We start from the raw sequence: 12070 nt of genomic DNA, 5'->3' as shown, positions 1-12070 counted from the left end.
ATGCCTCAGAGGAGGGTGCTTTCTCTTTCTCTATTTTGCCCTTTGGTGATAGAAGGAAAGAGGAAAGGAGGGAGGGAGGGAGGGAGGGAAGGAGGGAGGAAGAGAAAAAAGGGAAGGGGGGAGGAAAGGAGAAAATGACAAATCCAGATTGGAGGCCTCCGAGTGCAGGAGTGCAGCGGGCTGAGCTGTGAGTGGGGGAACAGGGGCCTGTCAGGGTAGAGGAAAGGGCATTGGCAGCCTTGGGGTCCCACAGCCCTCACAGTGCCCCGCGAGGTGACGTAACTACTCGAGATTCTAGTCCATGGCTGCAGAACTACTGGAGGAACTGAAGCCTGACCTGACCTCAAAGCCTGAGCTCACTCCATTCTGCCATGCCACCTTCGAGCAGTGCCAGGGGACGTCGTTTCCATACCTGGCAGCCTCTCTAGTCCGGGGGGAGAGGGGCCACGCCCAGGCCATGCTGGGCATGAGGCCCACAGAGTCCAGCCCTTGTGTGTAGCACCAGGTGGCACCACAGCCGCAGAAAAGAGACCTTATGTCCTTGGTTGTCAGAAAAACATCCCAGGAGCCCATTCCTGGGCCCAGGTGGCAGAGTGCCCATCCAGAGTGGCAAAGCCAGCTGGTCCCTACCATCCAGGCTATGGCTTCCTTGGCCAGAGGGCATTGCTGTCCAGGTCTCCCTCTGAACTCAGCAGATCAAGTCTCAGAATGGGAGATGTGGCATCCCTGCAGGACGGCTGCTGCCACCCGCCTGGACTCCTGCTGACAAGACACCAGCCGACATGCGGCAGGACTGCGCACACCCGGAGCGTCACTCCGAAGCACTGGGGCCGGGGTGGTCAGAGCCTGTCAGCCAAGGCCACAGGGCCACGCTGGCAGAGATGACCCGGGCAGATGGCTGGGAGGAAAGTGGACCTTTGTGGGGCGGGAATTGGCCTTCGGCCCTGTGGAGACGGTCCCCTTTGCTGACACCTCTAGCCTGTCACTGTCACATTCATTCCAGGTGTCCTGAGTTTGCCAGCCTCAGCAGGTTGTTTCTGTCTCAAACGCTCCCTCTTGAGTCTGCAGCAGGAGAGAAATACCCAGAATCGATGCGCCTTACAGGACTACAGACAGCCTACTTCAGCTGTAACACGGGGAATCCTTTTCTTTTTTTCTTTTTTTTTTTTTTTTGGGGGGGGAGTTGCCATAGGACATGTACGCTCACCAGAGAGAGACAGAGGGAAAGTGAGAAATCACCCCCAGGGGGATGGCTATGACAGAATTCTTCTCAGGATTTGGGGTACATGTACACATACACCCTGTGTGTGTTTCAGGCTGCTGAGTCCAGGACTCAAACCATGGAGTTGGCCATGTGGAATCCAGTGCCTTAATCTCCATGCCACCTTCTGACTAGAAAATCCTTTAAAAAAATTGGGGGGACAAGCAGATGACATACTGGTTACATTGCTGGACGACCATGTGGCCGTCTGCGGTTCGAGTCCCAGACCCAGAGGCTTCAAACTCACACCTGATGCACGTGCATGCATGCCCAAAATCACAAGGAGAAAAAAAAATCCCAAGGGGAGAATGGGAGAGAAGAGATTGTGGTGTGGCCATCCCTGCTGGAGGGTGATTTCTCACTTTCTGTCTGCCTGTCTCTCTCCAGTGAGTGTGTGCACCCTATGGCAAAAATCTCACCAGAGAAAGAGAGAGAAAGCAAGCTGCTTGGTCTGGGACTCAAATCACAGTTGGCCATGTGGGAGTCCAGGGTCACAGCTGCCACACCACGTACTGGTCACTCCCGAAATCCTTTCAACCACTGACCTCTCAAACAGAGTTTTTCCTCTCTCTCTCTCTTTCTTTTTTTAATAATTATTTTATTTAACTTTTATTTATTTATTTTAATTTGACCAGAGAGGGACAGAGTGAGAGAGAGAGGGAAAGTGAGAAAGCAAGCCACCAGGTCTGGAACTTGAACTGTGGTTAGCCATGTGGGAGTGTCCAGCACCTTAACCACCACGCCACCCGCTGGTCCCCTCTGTCTCTCTTTTCAAAACAAGGACAGAGGAGCCAGCAGATGACGTGGTGGTTAAGGTGCTGGACACTCCCACATGGCTAACCACAGTTCAAATCCCAGACCTAGTGGCTTGCTGTCTAACTTTCCCTCTCTTTCTTTCTGTGTCTCTCTCTGGTCAAATTAAAATAAGTGAGTGAATAAATAAAAATTAAATAGATAGGGACCAGCAGTTAGCGTAATGGCTATGTCGCTGGACTCCCACGTAGTTGACCGCAGTTCAAGTCCCGGACCCGGTGGCTTAAACTCACGCCGGGCGCGTGTGCGTGTGTGCCGAAGATCCTGAGAGGAGAATGGAGGAGAAGGCATTGCGGCGTGACCATCCCCCCTGGGGGGTGATTTCCTTCTCTCTGTCTCTCTCTGTCTGTCTGGCGAGCGCATGCGCCCTATAGCAAAAACCTCTCCAAAAAAAAAAAAAAAATTAAATAAATAATTTTGAGAGAAAAATGAGGACAGAATGTAAAGTTTTCTAGTTACATAAAAATTTTTCTACATTCAAATCCATTTAGTTTATGGAGTGGGGGGGTGGGTATAAATTCAGTCTCATGACTGTCACTCCACACTATTGTTCTTAGCAAATCTCTCTCTTTTTTTCCCTTGTTTTTTAGAGGTTTTTGCCTTAGGGTGCATTTGCTTATAGGGAGAGAGAGGCTGTGAAATGGAAAATGAGAGATCACCACACCACACCACACCCCCCCATGGGGCCACACCGCAATCAACTTCTCTTCCATTCTCCTCTGGGGATCTCGGGCTTGCACACTCGCCTGGCAGTGATTTTGAAGCCACTGGGTCTGGGGCCCGACCCGCAGTCAGCCATGTGCATGTCCAGTGACTCCATCTACACCATCTGCTGGTCCCAGCAAATATCTCGGTTGGTTCACAGGACATGTCTAGCCCAAGTAAGCTAATACTGAAACGCCCTCGGCAAAGTCAATCCAATTGAGCTATTAGAGCAAGCTTCCCAGTTTCGAAGTTTTACTCATTCATTATTTTTGGAGCCTCTCTTCAGTGCAAGGCACTGACTGGTCACTACGGTGCTTAGATTTGGCTACTCCGCCCCCCTCAGATTGTAGAGACAGACTACACACACACACACACACACACACACACACACACACACACGTGCGCGCGACCCTAATTCGAGGCAGTATGCGCCGCGGGTCACAGAAGAGGCTTTGTGTCCAAAAAGGGGCCTTGGGGGGCCAGCCGCTGTTGCCTGTCTGCTCCCGCTCCTGGTGCTGCGCCGGCACAACCCAGAAGTCCAGGCTTTGGGAACCTTGTGCTCCTCTCTCTCCACCACCAGGTGGATCTTGGGCTAGGCTCCTTGAGGTAATTCTAGTCTCCTGCCAGGGATTGGCTAAGGAACCAGCCTGTGATGCAATTCTGGAAATGAGAGGTGAGGTCATGTCTGCTGGTGGGGGCTGGGCGGGTTTTCTTGGAACATTTCCTGGCTCTTAAGAAGGAACACAGGGAAAGGATTTTCTCTCTCGCAGCCTTCGGACTTGAGTGTACCAGGGCCTGATGCTCGCACACGGTGCTCGAAGTTGTGTGGCCGTCTTGTGACCACAAGGGGACGGACATGAGGTCGAGCACTAATAGCCAAGCATGGCACAGCGAAAACATGAAAAGAACCTGGGTCTTCGATAGGATGCCGAGCCCCTAAATCAGCCAGCCCTGAAGCTGCTCTGCCTCTGGATTTCTTGGTATGCCAGATTATGAATCTCGTTTACGGCTTTTTGAATTGGGTCTTCTATTGATTCCTGTCCAAAACATTCTAACAAAGAAACCTTATGTAACAGTTCATGAACATTTTTTTTGACTTTAAAAAAAAAAAATTGCCAGAGGGTATATGCACTTGCCAGAGACACAGAGAAAGAGGGAGAGGGAGAGGAAGAAGCGGGGTCAGCAGGTGTGTGGGGGACAGGTGGCCGGATCCCACATGGCTAAATGCACGCTTTGAGGCCCAGACCCGGTGGCTTGGAAATCCTGTGAGGTGTGTGCATATGTGCCCAAAATCCTGAGAGAGGAATGGAGAAGAGGGAATTGCAGCATGGTCATCCCCTGGGGGATGCCTTTTCTTCACTTCCCCCTCCTCTCTGGCAAGCACACACGCCCTATAGCTTTAAAAAAAAGGAGAGAGTGTCCCCAGTGGGGTGCGGTCTGACACAAACACTGTTTTCCAGGCTGCCAGGGCCAGGATTTGAACCACTCAGCCGGTCATGTGGGATCTGGCTCCCTTAATCCCTAAGCCAAAGATTGACCCATTCATGGAAAATTTTAGTGAAATAATAATAAAGCTATTAAGGCCCTTTTTATATCATACCTTTTCCATTACAAACATTGCTTTGGGGAAGTAGATTTCATTCCCCCCTTTCTTTCCTCACTTGTTTAACATATGTATGTATGTATGTATGTATGTATGTGAGACACACTCCTCCGACAGGTCTTGCCACGCTGGGATCAGCCCCAGTGCCCCACCAGTCAGGATCGTGGGCATGCCCAGGCACTTTAGGTTGAGGAGGAACTGAACCCATGTAGCTTCAACCATGGCTCAGCAGTGCCCTCTCTCCTAAACCACCGTGGGGCCACATTTTCATTTTCAAAGAATTATTTTATGAAACTTTATTTATTTTAATTTGACCAGAGAGGGATAGAGTGAGAAAGAGAGAGGGAAAGTGAGAAAGCAAGCCGCTACATCCAGGCCTCAAACCAGTCAGCCACATGGGAGTCCAGCGCCCTCAAGCACCATGCCACCTGCTGGCTCCCCACTTTATTATTATTATTATTATTATTATTATTATTTTGTCTTTTTCTGTCTGCAATTCCCGGCCAAACAAACAGATTTGCTTCCTCCTTCCGGTCTTCCCAGGAGTCTTGGTCAAACTCAAATCCTAAATGGAAAGAAGAGGCCGAGCCTTGGCGGGGCAGGCGGTAGCATGCTGGGGAACAGTGCTGGAGGCCACAGGCCAACCTGAAGCATGCTGGAGAGACGCCCCAGAGCCCGAGGTCCCGGCTAGCTAGGGGCTGGGGTGAGGAGATTGGGGCACGGTGCGTTCCCGTTGGGAGTGCCAGTCTACATGTCTTTCCTGAAATAAATATAATGATTTTTAAAAATCGATCAATCAAAGGAACACGGAGTATCTGCAAGCTCAAGAAATGTGCCACCTCTTCCCTGTCACATGCATTTGCTGGGCCTGCAGTCTGATCGCGCGGGTATACAGGACCCTGCTCTGAAGCAGGTCCTTCCAGAAAGACTATTAGAATAAGCCTGATCCCAGGGCAGTCCCAGATCTTGCAGAGCCTCTGAGATTGTTTCAAACCAAGGGTCTTAGAACTGCCCTTGTAAATAGGGCGGGGGCAGGGTGACTTTTGGGACAAGAACCAGATCCCAGACCAGTCTCTGAAAACTCCAGGTACAAACAGAGGTCACTCAACTGGTTGTTCCCTTGTGAAGGGGCCTTGGGCTGCTGAGAGGGAAAAGACCGAGTCTTCTTTTCTGGGACATCTGATTTCATCTACTCTTCCTACCTTCTCACCTCTTCCCCACCTTCATTTCCTTGTCCTCCCTGCTCTTCTCCCCTCTTCCTCTCCCTCCCAAATCATCTCTCCCTTTTCTTGTCTTTATCTTTTCCATCACTTCCCTCCCTGCCAGCCAGGTGCTCTGCTGGCAGTGCATACAGAACATTTACCAAGAGGGGCCAGCAGATGGCACAGTGGTTACGTCACTGGACTCCACATGGTTCAAGTCCTGGACCTGGTGACTTGAAACACGCTGGGTGCATATGGGTGGGTGCTCAATACTCCAGGAGGAGAATGGAGAAGGGATGCAAGGTGGCCATTTTCCCTGGGGGGTGAGTTCTCGCTTTCCCTCTCACTATCTCAATCTCTTTCTCTCTATCCAATGAACCTCTGGGAAAAAAAAAGAAAGAAAATTCACTTAGAGGGCTACCCCTATGGCTTAGGCACTGTGTATTGGGAGCAGAATCCTATATAGCCAACCACGATTCGAATGCTGGACCTGGCAGCTTGAAAAACATGCTGGGCACGTGTGCGTGCAAGCCCCAAAGCCCGGGGAGCTGGGGATGGAGGAAAAGGACTGCAGTGTGGCCGCGCCCCACGGAGAGGGCTTTCTTTCCTTTTCTCTCTCTCTGGCAAGAGTGCACACCCTGAGACAAAAAAAGAAAAAGAAAATTCACCTAGAGAGTGAGAAAATATTCTCACACACACTAACAATGCTCTAATGGGAGATCTGCGGTTCTCGGCAGCTCAGGCCCAACCCCTGCTCGAGTGAGCGCCTGAGTGGCCTGCAGGCGGAGGGAAGACAGGGCATTTGTAGGCCTTCGCACCCTTTGACTCTGTTCAGCTGTCACTTTGCCTGTCCCTGCAGGAGGTAGGATGAGACAGAAGGCAGTGTCGCAAGTGCAAAGAGCCACTGCTGAGTGGCCTGGTGGGCACAAGCCCCTGTCCTGTCTCATCTCAGGCCTATTCATGGGCATGAGCCCTGCCTGGGGAGGGAGGAGGTGACCAGGAGCAGGTGTTATCTCTCTCTTTTTAAAGAATTATTTATTTATTTAATTTCATTTGTTGTTATTATTATTTAAATTTGACCAGAGAAAGACAGAAAGCAAGCCGCCAGGTCTGGGACTCAAACCACCGTCAGCCATATGGGAATCCAGCACCTTTAGCCACTATACCACCTGTCGGCCATCTCTTCACAGTCACAGAACTGCAGGTACTGCTCCCATCTCTGCGTCATCATCAGGAAATACAGGGCTGGGGTGGAGGGTGCCCCGTTTGTCCTGAGTTGCCCACCCATTCTCACGTTCTGAAGTTTCAGGCCAAGGAGCTCACAGAGGCATGTGGAGGAAGGGAGGGAGTGGGCATGCTTTTCAAGCCGCTGGGTCTGGGACTGGAACCGGGCAGTGCAGTGGCCACGTGGGATCCAGCGCCTTACCTCCGCAGCACCTGCGGGTCCTGGGCTCTGCTTCCTAACAGCCCTGGTGATTCTGAAATGAGCCCCTTGGGAAGGCTTACTCAGCTCTCTGCCTCAGTGTGCCTGGCTCTGTTCTCCCCGCTCTGGGCGGAGGACTGACTGGCAGTGAAGGTCAGGCAGGTAGACAGAGATATCCTTCCACCGTGCGGGTGGGACTGGAGACTTCGTAAGAAGCAGAGGACTCGGGGGAGGGGGCGGGGCGCGGGACTGGGGAGATGCGGACAGACTCTGCCCTCCTGCCCCGGCTTCTGGCTTCTGGGAGGACAGAGCAGGCTCCTGAAGCCCAGGAGAACAATTAAATTAGGACTCCAGGCTCCTAATTCAGGGATGCTCTGACTCTGCTTTATACCTCCTTGGAAAGTCTCCTAATCTGTAAAGAGAAATTCTCAGTCATTTTGAAGCTCCCCCTACCCCCAATCCCAACGTTCCAGAAACCGGTTTCAAAATCACGAAGTACAGCAGCATTTAGACGGCAGACATGTCCTTCTGGCTTCTGACCAGAAGGTGGCAGCAATACATCTCTTAATTTTAGGAACCAACGACCTTTTGCAGGTGTCTCACATTTGGAGGACTTGGGTAGGTCCCAGGGACAAAGATGAGTGAAACCAGGTCTTTGACCTTAAGGCCCTGTTATCGGGAAGCGGGCAGCTGGTGTGGTGGTTTAAGACACTGGACTCCCACATGGCTGACCGAGGTTCAAGTCAAGTCTTGAACTTGGTGGCTTGCTTTCTCACTTTCCCTCTCTCTCTGTTTCTCTCTGATCAAAACTAGAAAATAATAATAATAAACGGTTGATTTTAAAATTTTTTTGAGAAGTTTTTGCTATAGGGCGTGTGCGCTTGCCAGAAAGACAGAGAGAGACAGAGAGAAAGAAATCAAGAAATCACTCCTCCCACCCCTGGGGGGGGGGGAATTGTCACACCACAATCCCTTCTCCTCCATTCTCCTCTCCGGATCTTGGGCACACACGCACATGTGCCAAAGTTTAAGCCACTGGGTCCAGGACTCGAACTGCAGCCGACTACATGGGAGTTCAATGACATAGCCATTATGCTAACTGCTGCTCCCTAAAAAAAATCCTTTAAAAAAAAAAAAAGACCCTATTGTTGGACCAGCCAGGGGGGCTGTGGTTAGGGTGGCTACATCCACATGGCCAACTGTGTGGTGTGATTTTGGGAAGAGAGGACTCAGACATATAAAGGGACCGTTCATCTAACAGACGGGTGACCTTGGACAAGCTGCTTAGCTTCTTCGTGCCTCAGTGCCTTCACCTGTAAGTGGGAATAGTAGCAGTGGCCATGCTGTAGGGTCACTGTGAGGGTCAGACGTGGTGAAGTGGGAATGAATCTCACCGTGCTGGCTGCATGGAGGTGCTGCCATTACTGCACACCACGGTGAGAACCAACGGGAGGGAACGGGGTGCTCCCTGAGTCCACGTGGTGGACCTCCGAAACGGAAATACCGGGGAAAGGAGTCCAGCCTGGTGAAGACCCTCTGTTGGTGGGACACTGCAGCCAGAAGCAGGAGGGAGAGCCCACCTTGGCATGTGTGGAGAACCCCTTCTGCTGAGGTTCCCCTTGGGTCCAGCAGGCCCAGAGCGCAGGGCACCAGCAGGGCCGGCCAGACCCTGACCGACCAGGTCACGTCCCCCCAGAGACAGGCCGTCAGAGCACAGTGCGACCTCAGACAAGCAGCTCTGTCCCTCTGAGTCTCAGGTCTGCTTTTTGTGATAGGAAAGGGGGACTCAGAGACCATTGGGCCCCAGGCCTGTGCTGAGGTCTGCATCTGCGACCTGGAGGGCACCTGGAAAGTCAGCCAGTTCCAGGGCAGCTGGGGCTAGGAAGTGGGGACTTAAAGAGGAGCAGCTGGGAAGGCAAAGCAGCTCAGAGGACACCGGGCTTTCTCCAGGAGGGGGTGGAGGTCTGAGCCAGTCCTAGACCTCCAGTGCCAAGGAGACCCTGCTGACATTTAGCTACAACACACTGCTCCTCGGGACAGCAGTTGGCGTAATGGCTATGTCGCTGGGCTCCCTTGTAGTCGACCACAGTTTGAGTCCCAGACCTGGTGGCTTAAACTCACGCCGGGCACATGTGCATGCATGCCTAAGATCCTGAGAGGAGAATGGAGGAGAAGGGACTGTGGTGTGGCCATCCCCCCTGGGGGGTGATTTCTCACTTTCTGTCCGTTTGTCTCTCTCTGTCTTTCTGGTGAGCATAAGTGCCCTATAGCAAAAAAAAAAAAAAAGTCACTGCTCCTCTGTTCTCATGGGAGGGGATGAAGCAACCAGCATGTTGAGCACCCACTGTGAGCCTCATGGCATGCTAGGATGGTGTCATTAATTTACAGATGAAGAAACTGAAGCTCAGAGAGGGCAAGGACTTACCCAGCTCACACAGCCAGGAGCACCCAGCCCTGTGGGCCTGATCTCTTCTCCCAGTACCTTCCCTCTGTTCCACCATACCCTCAGCTGCGCACTCCCCGAGGGGCACCCTGGGAAACGTATCATCCATAAATACCCCATTCCCACGTCACACATCCATGGATGCGCTCTCTGAAAACAACACCCCACCCTCTCAAAGGGCTCCTTCACCCCTCTGCACTGTGACTGCTCTTTGGACTTGCCTGGGAGTCTGGCTATGGACCTCTGCACTCTCTTGATCCCCCACCTCTGGGGCGTTTGCACCTCTCTTAACCCAGCTTTGAGACCATGGCCTGTCATTTGGTAGCACATTCTTGCCAGTAACCTGCTTTGGTGCTCACCTTCCTTGCAAACCCCTGAATGCATCCAGCTGTTTCTCTCCAAGCCTTCACTGGAACAGCCAAGGCAGGCAGGAGAAGAACTGCACCGTGTCAATTACCGAAGGCTGCGCACAGCGTAGCTCGCCCCAGCCTCTCACCAGGACTAGCTGCCGCTAATATCATCGCTATTGCCGAATAAGGAAAATGGGTAAGCAGAAGCTAAGTTACTCGTGAAAACACAAAGCACACAGCTAGTGAAGTTGAGCGGCCATAACTGAACCCAAGCAGTGTGTCCAGAGTCTCATGCACTAGGGACAGAGGGGCCATCCCTCCAAAGAGGGGCCATCCCGCCACCCATTGGCCAGGGAGTAGCTGGCTCCTATCTGGGGAAGCACTGCTCTCAGCCATGAGGGGGCCATCCAGGAGAAGCCCAGAGGCTCCTGCACTGGAGGGTGACAGTACCACTTGGGAGATTCGCTGTATGACAATAAAACCAGCTTGCACTCTCAGCCCTCACAATGCGTATCGCAAACATCTTATTATCATGTATGCAATCATGTAACCCTCCCGACAACACTATGAGGGGGAAGCCACAGCGATCCCATTTTCCTAAGGGACACAGCAATGCGCCTAACTTCAGACGATGGAGAGTGGAAGGGCTGGAAGGGGAGCGACACAACTGGATGCCAGAGCCCCATCTCCTGCTCTTAAACAACTCTTCCTACCTTTTTTCTGGCTCCCGAATCTCCCAGACCTGGCTCCTTCTGAGTAAGTGAAGGCATCTTTTCTGTCTGGTGGTTCCTCCCCCCGGCTCTGTACTCACTCTTCAGCTCCCAAAGTCCTGCTCCTGAAGCTCTTGGGATCCTCTCCTCTGAGGCGTCTGGGCAGTGGGTTGAGGCTTACACAAGGGAGGACACGGGAACTCCACCTAGAGTGCCCCAGCCCCAGCCCCAGCCCCAGCCCTGGACCCAACTGCCTCTACTTTCACGGCCCAGGCCGGGCCCTCTGGTGTCCTGGTGGTTAGGCAGCTGGATCATCACACGTAAACCAACCACACAGCTTGAGTCCTGGACTTAGTGGCTTGAAAACATGCCAGCACATGTGCGTGCATGCCCAAAATCCTGACGAGAGAAGCGGAGACGGGATCATGGCAGGACTGTGCCCCATAGAAGGTGCTTGCTCACTTCCCTCTCCCTCCCTCTCTCCGCAAGCACACACCCTCTGGCAAAATGTTTTTAAAAGCCCAGGTCTACCACTGCAGGCACCTTCCTATGCAGATGGGGTCCGAGCTGGTCCTCTGGGCAGCAATGGCCCCAGTTTGCTTCTGGAGGGTGGGCAAGGTTTCCGGTGGCTGGGGCTCAGAACCCGGGCTGAGGCGGAAATTCCCAGCCCCCTCCTCACACCTGCCAAGCCCACCACCCCAGCCCAGATGGGACCCTCACCTCTCCCCATTCCCAGGAGTTAGGTGGGGACAGGCCCTGGGTTATTCATTCTGTCCCCTCTCGCCCGTGCTTTTTCCCATTCCCCTGGCAACCAAACCAGACCCATCAAGGAGAAGGACCTGGCAGCTGTGCAGGGAGACTAATGGCCCGGAAGGAAGGAGGGGCCTGGAGAGAAGGCGGTAAGGATGTGAGTAGTGGAGGAGGCAGCGGGCGGGAGTTGGCCCTGGCCCATCTCAGAGGACACACAGAGGGGGAGGGGTTCTTCTGCCCTGCAATCCCAAGGAGCCGGCCAGCCAGGGAGCCGCCCTTCTCATCCAGCCAAAGATCCAGCCTGGAACCCCTAACCTGCTCCCCAAGATGCCCAGCTCTTGTCCTCAGGGCCAATCAGAGGCAGACTTGTCCCTGCTGGAGAGCCCTGGAGTTCCCAGCAAGCAGCAGCCCTGTGGCTCCTGGGAAACCCTGCAGGCCTCAGCACCAGCTCCTGCAGACCATCCAAGCTGCTCTGTCCACTCCTGGTTGGCCGGGGCCTACGATCTGGAAGCTGCTTGACATGCAAAGGCCAGATGTCAGCCTTCCCACTAGCTCTGGGGGGCGTGGGGAGTGGTGGGGTGCGTGCGGTGTGTGCGCGAGTGGGTAATGTGTGTGCACATAGGTATTGGGGGCTACGCTATGCATTGTTGGTGTGCACAGGCGAGTGGATCTGTTTGGGGGGCCTTCTCTGCTCTCAGAGGGGGAAGATGGCGTCTTCTCTTCCCCTACCCTTCCCCATCTAGCCCCACCCAGTCTTGGGTACCTGCAGCTCCTCAGTACTAGAAACTGGTTCGCGCCCGCCTGTCCATC

Source organism: Tupaia chinensis, unplaced genomic scaffold, assembly GCF_000334495.1.
Source record: "Tupaia chinensis unplaced genomic scaffold, TupChi_1.0 Scaffold145652_1, whole genome shotgun sequence".
In the NCBI taxonomy this organism is placed as follows: domain Eukaryota; kingdom Metazoa; phylum Chordata; class Mammalia; order Scandentia; family Tupaiidae; genus Tupaia; species Tupaia belangeri.
The sequence above is the reverse complement of the archived record's forward strand: the minus strand, read 5'-3'. Positions refer to the sequence as shown.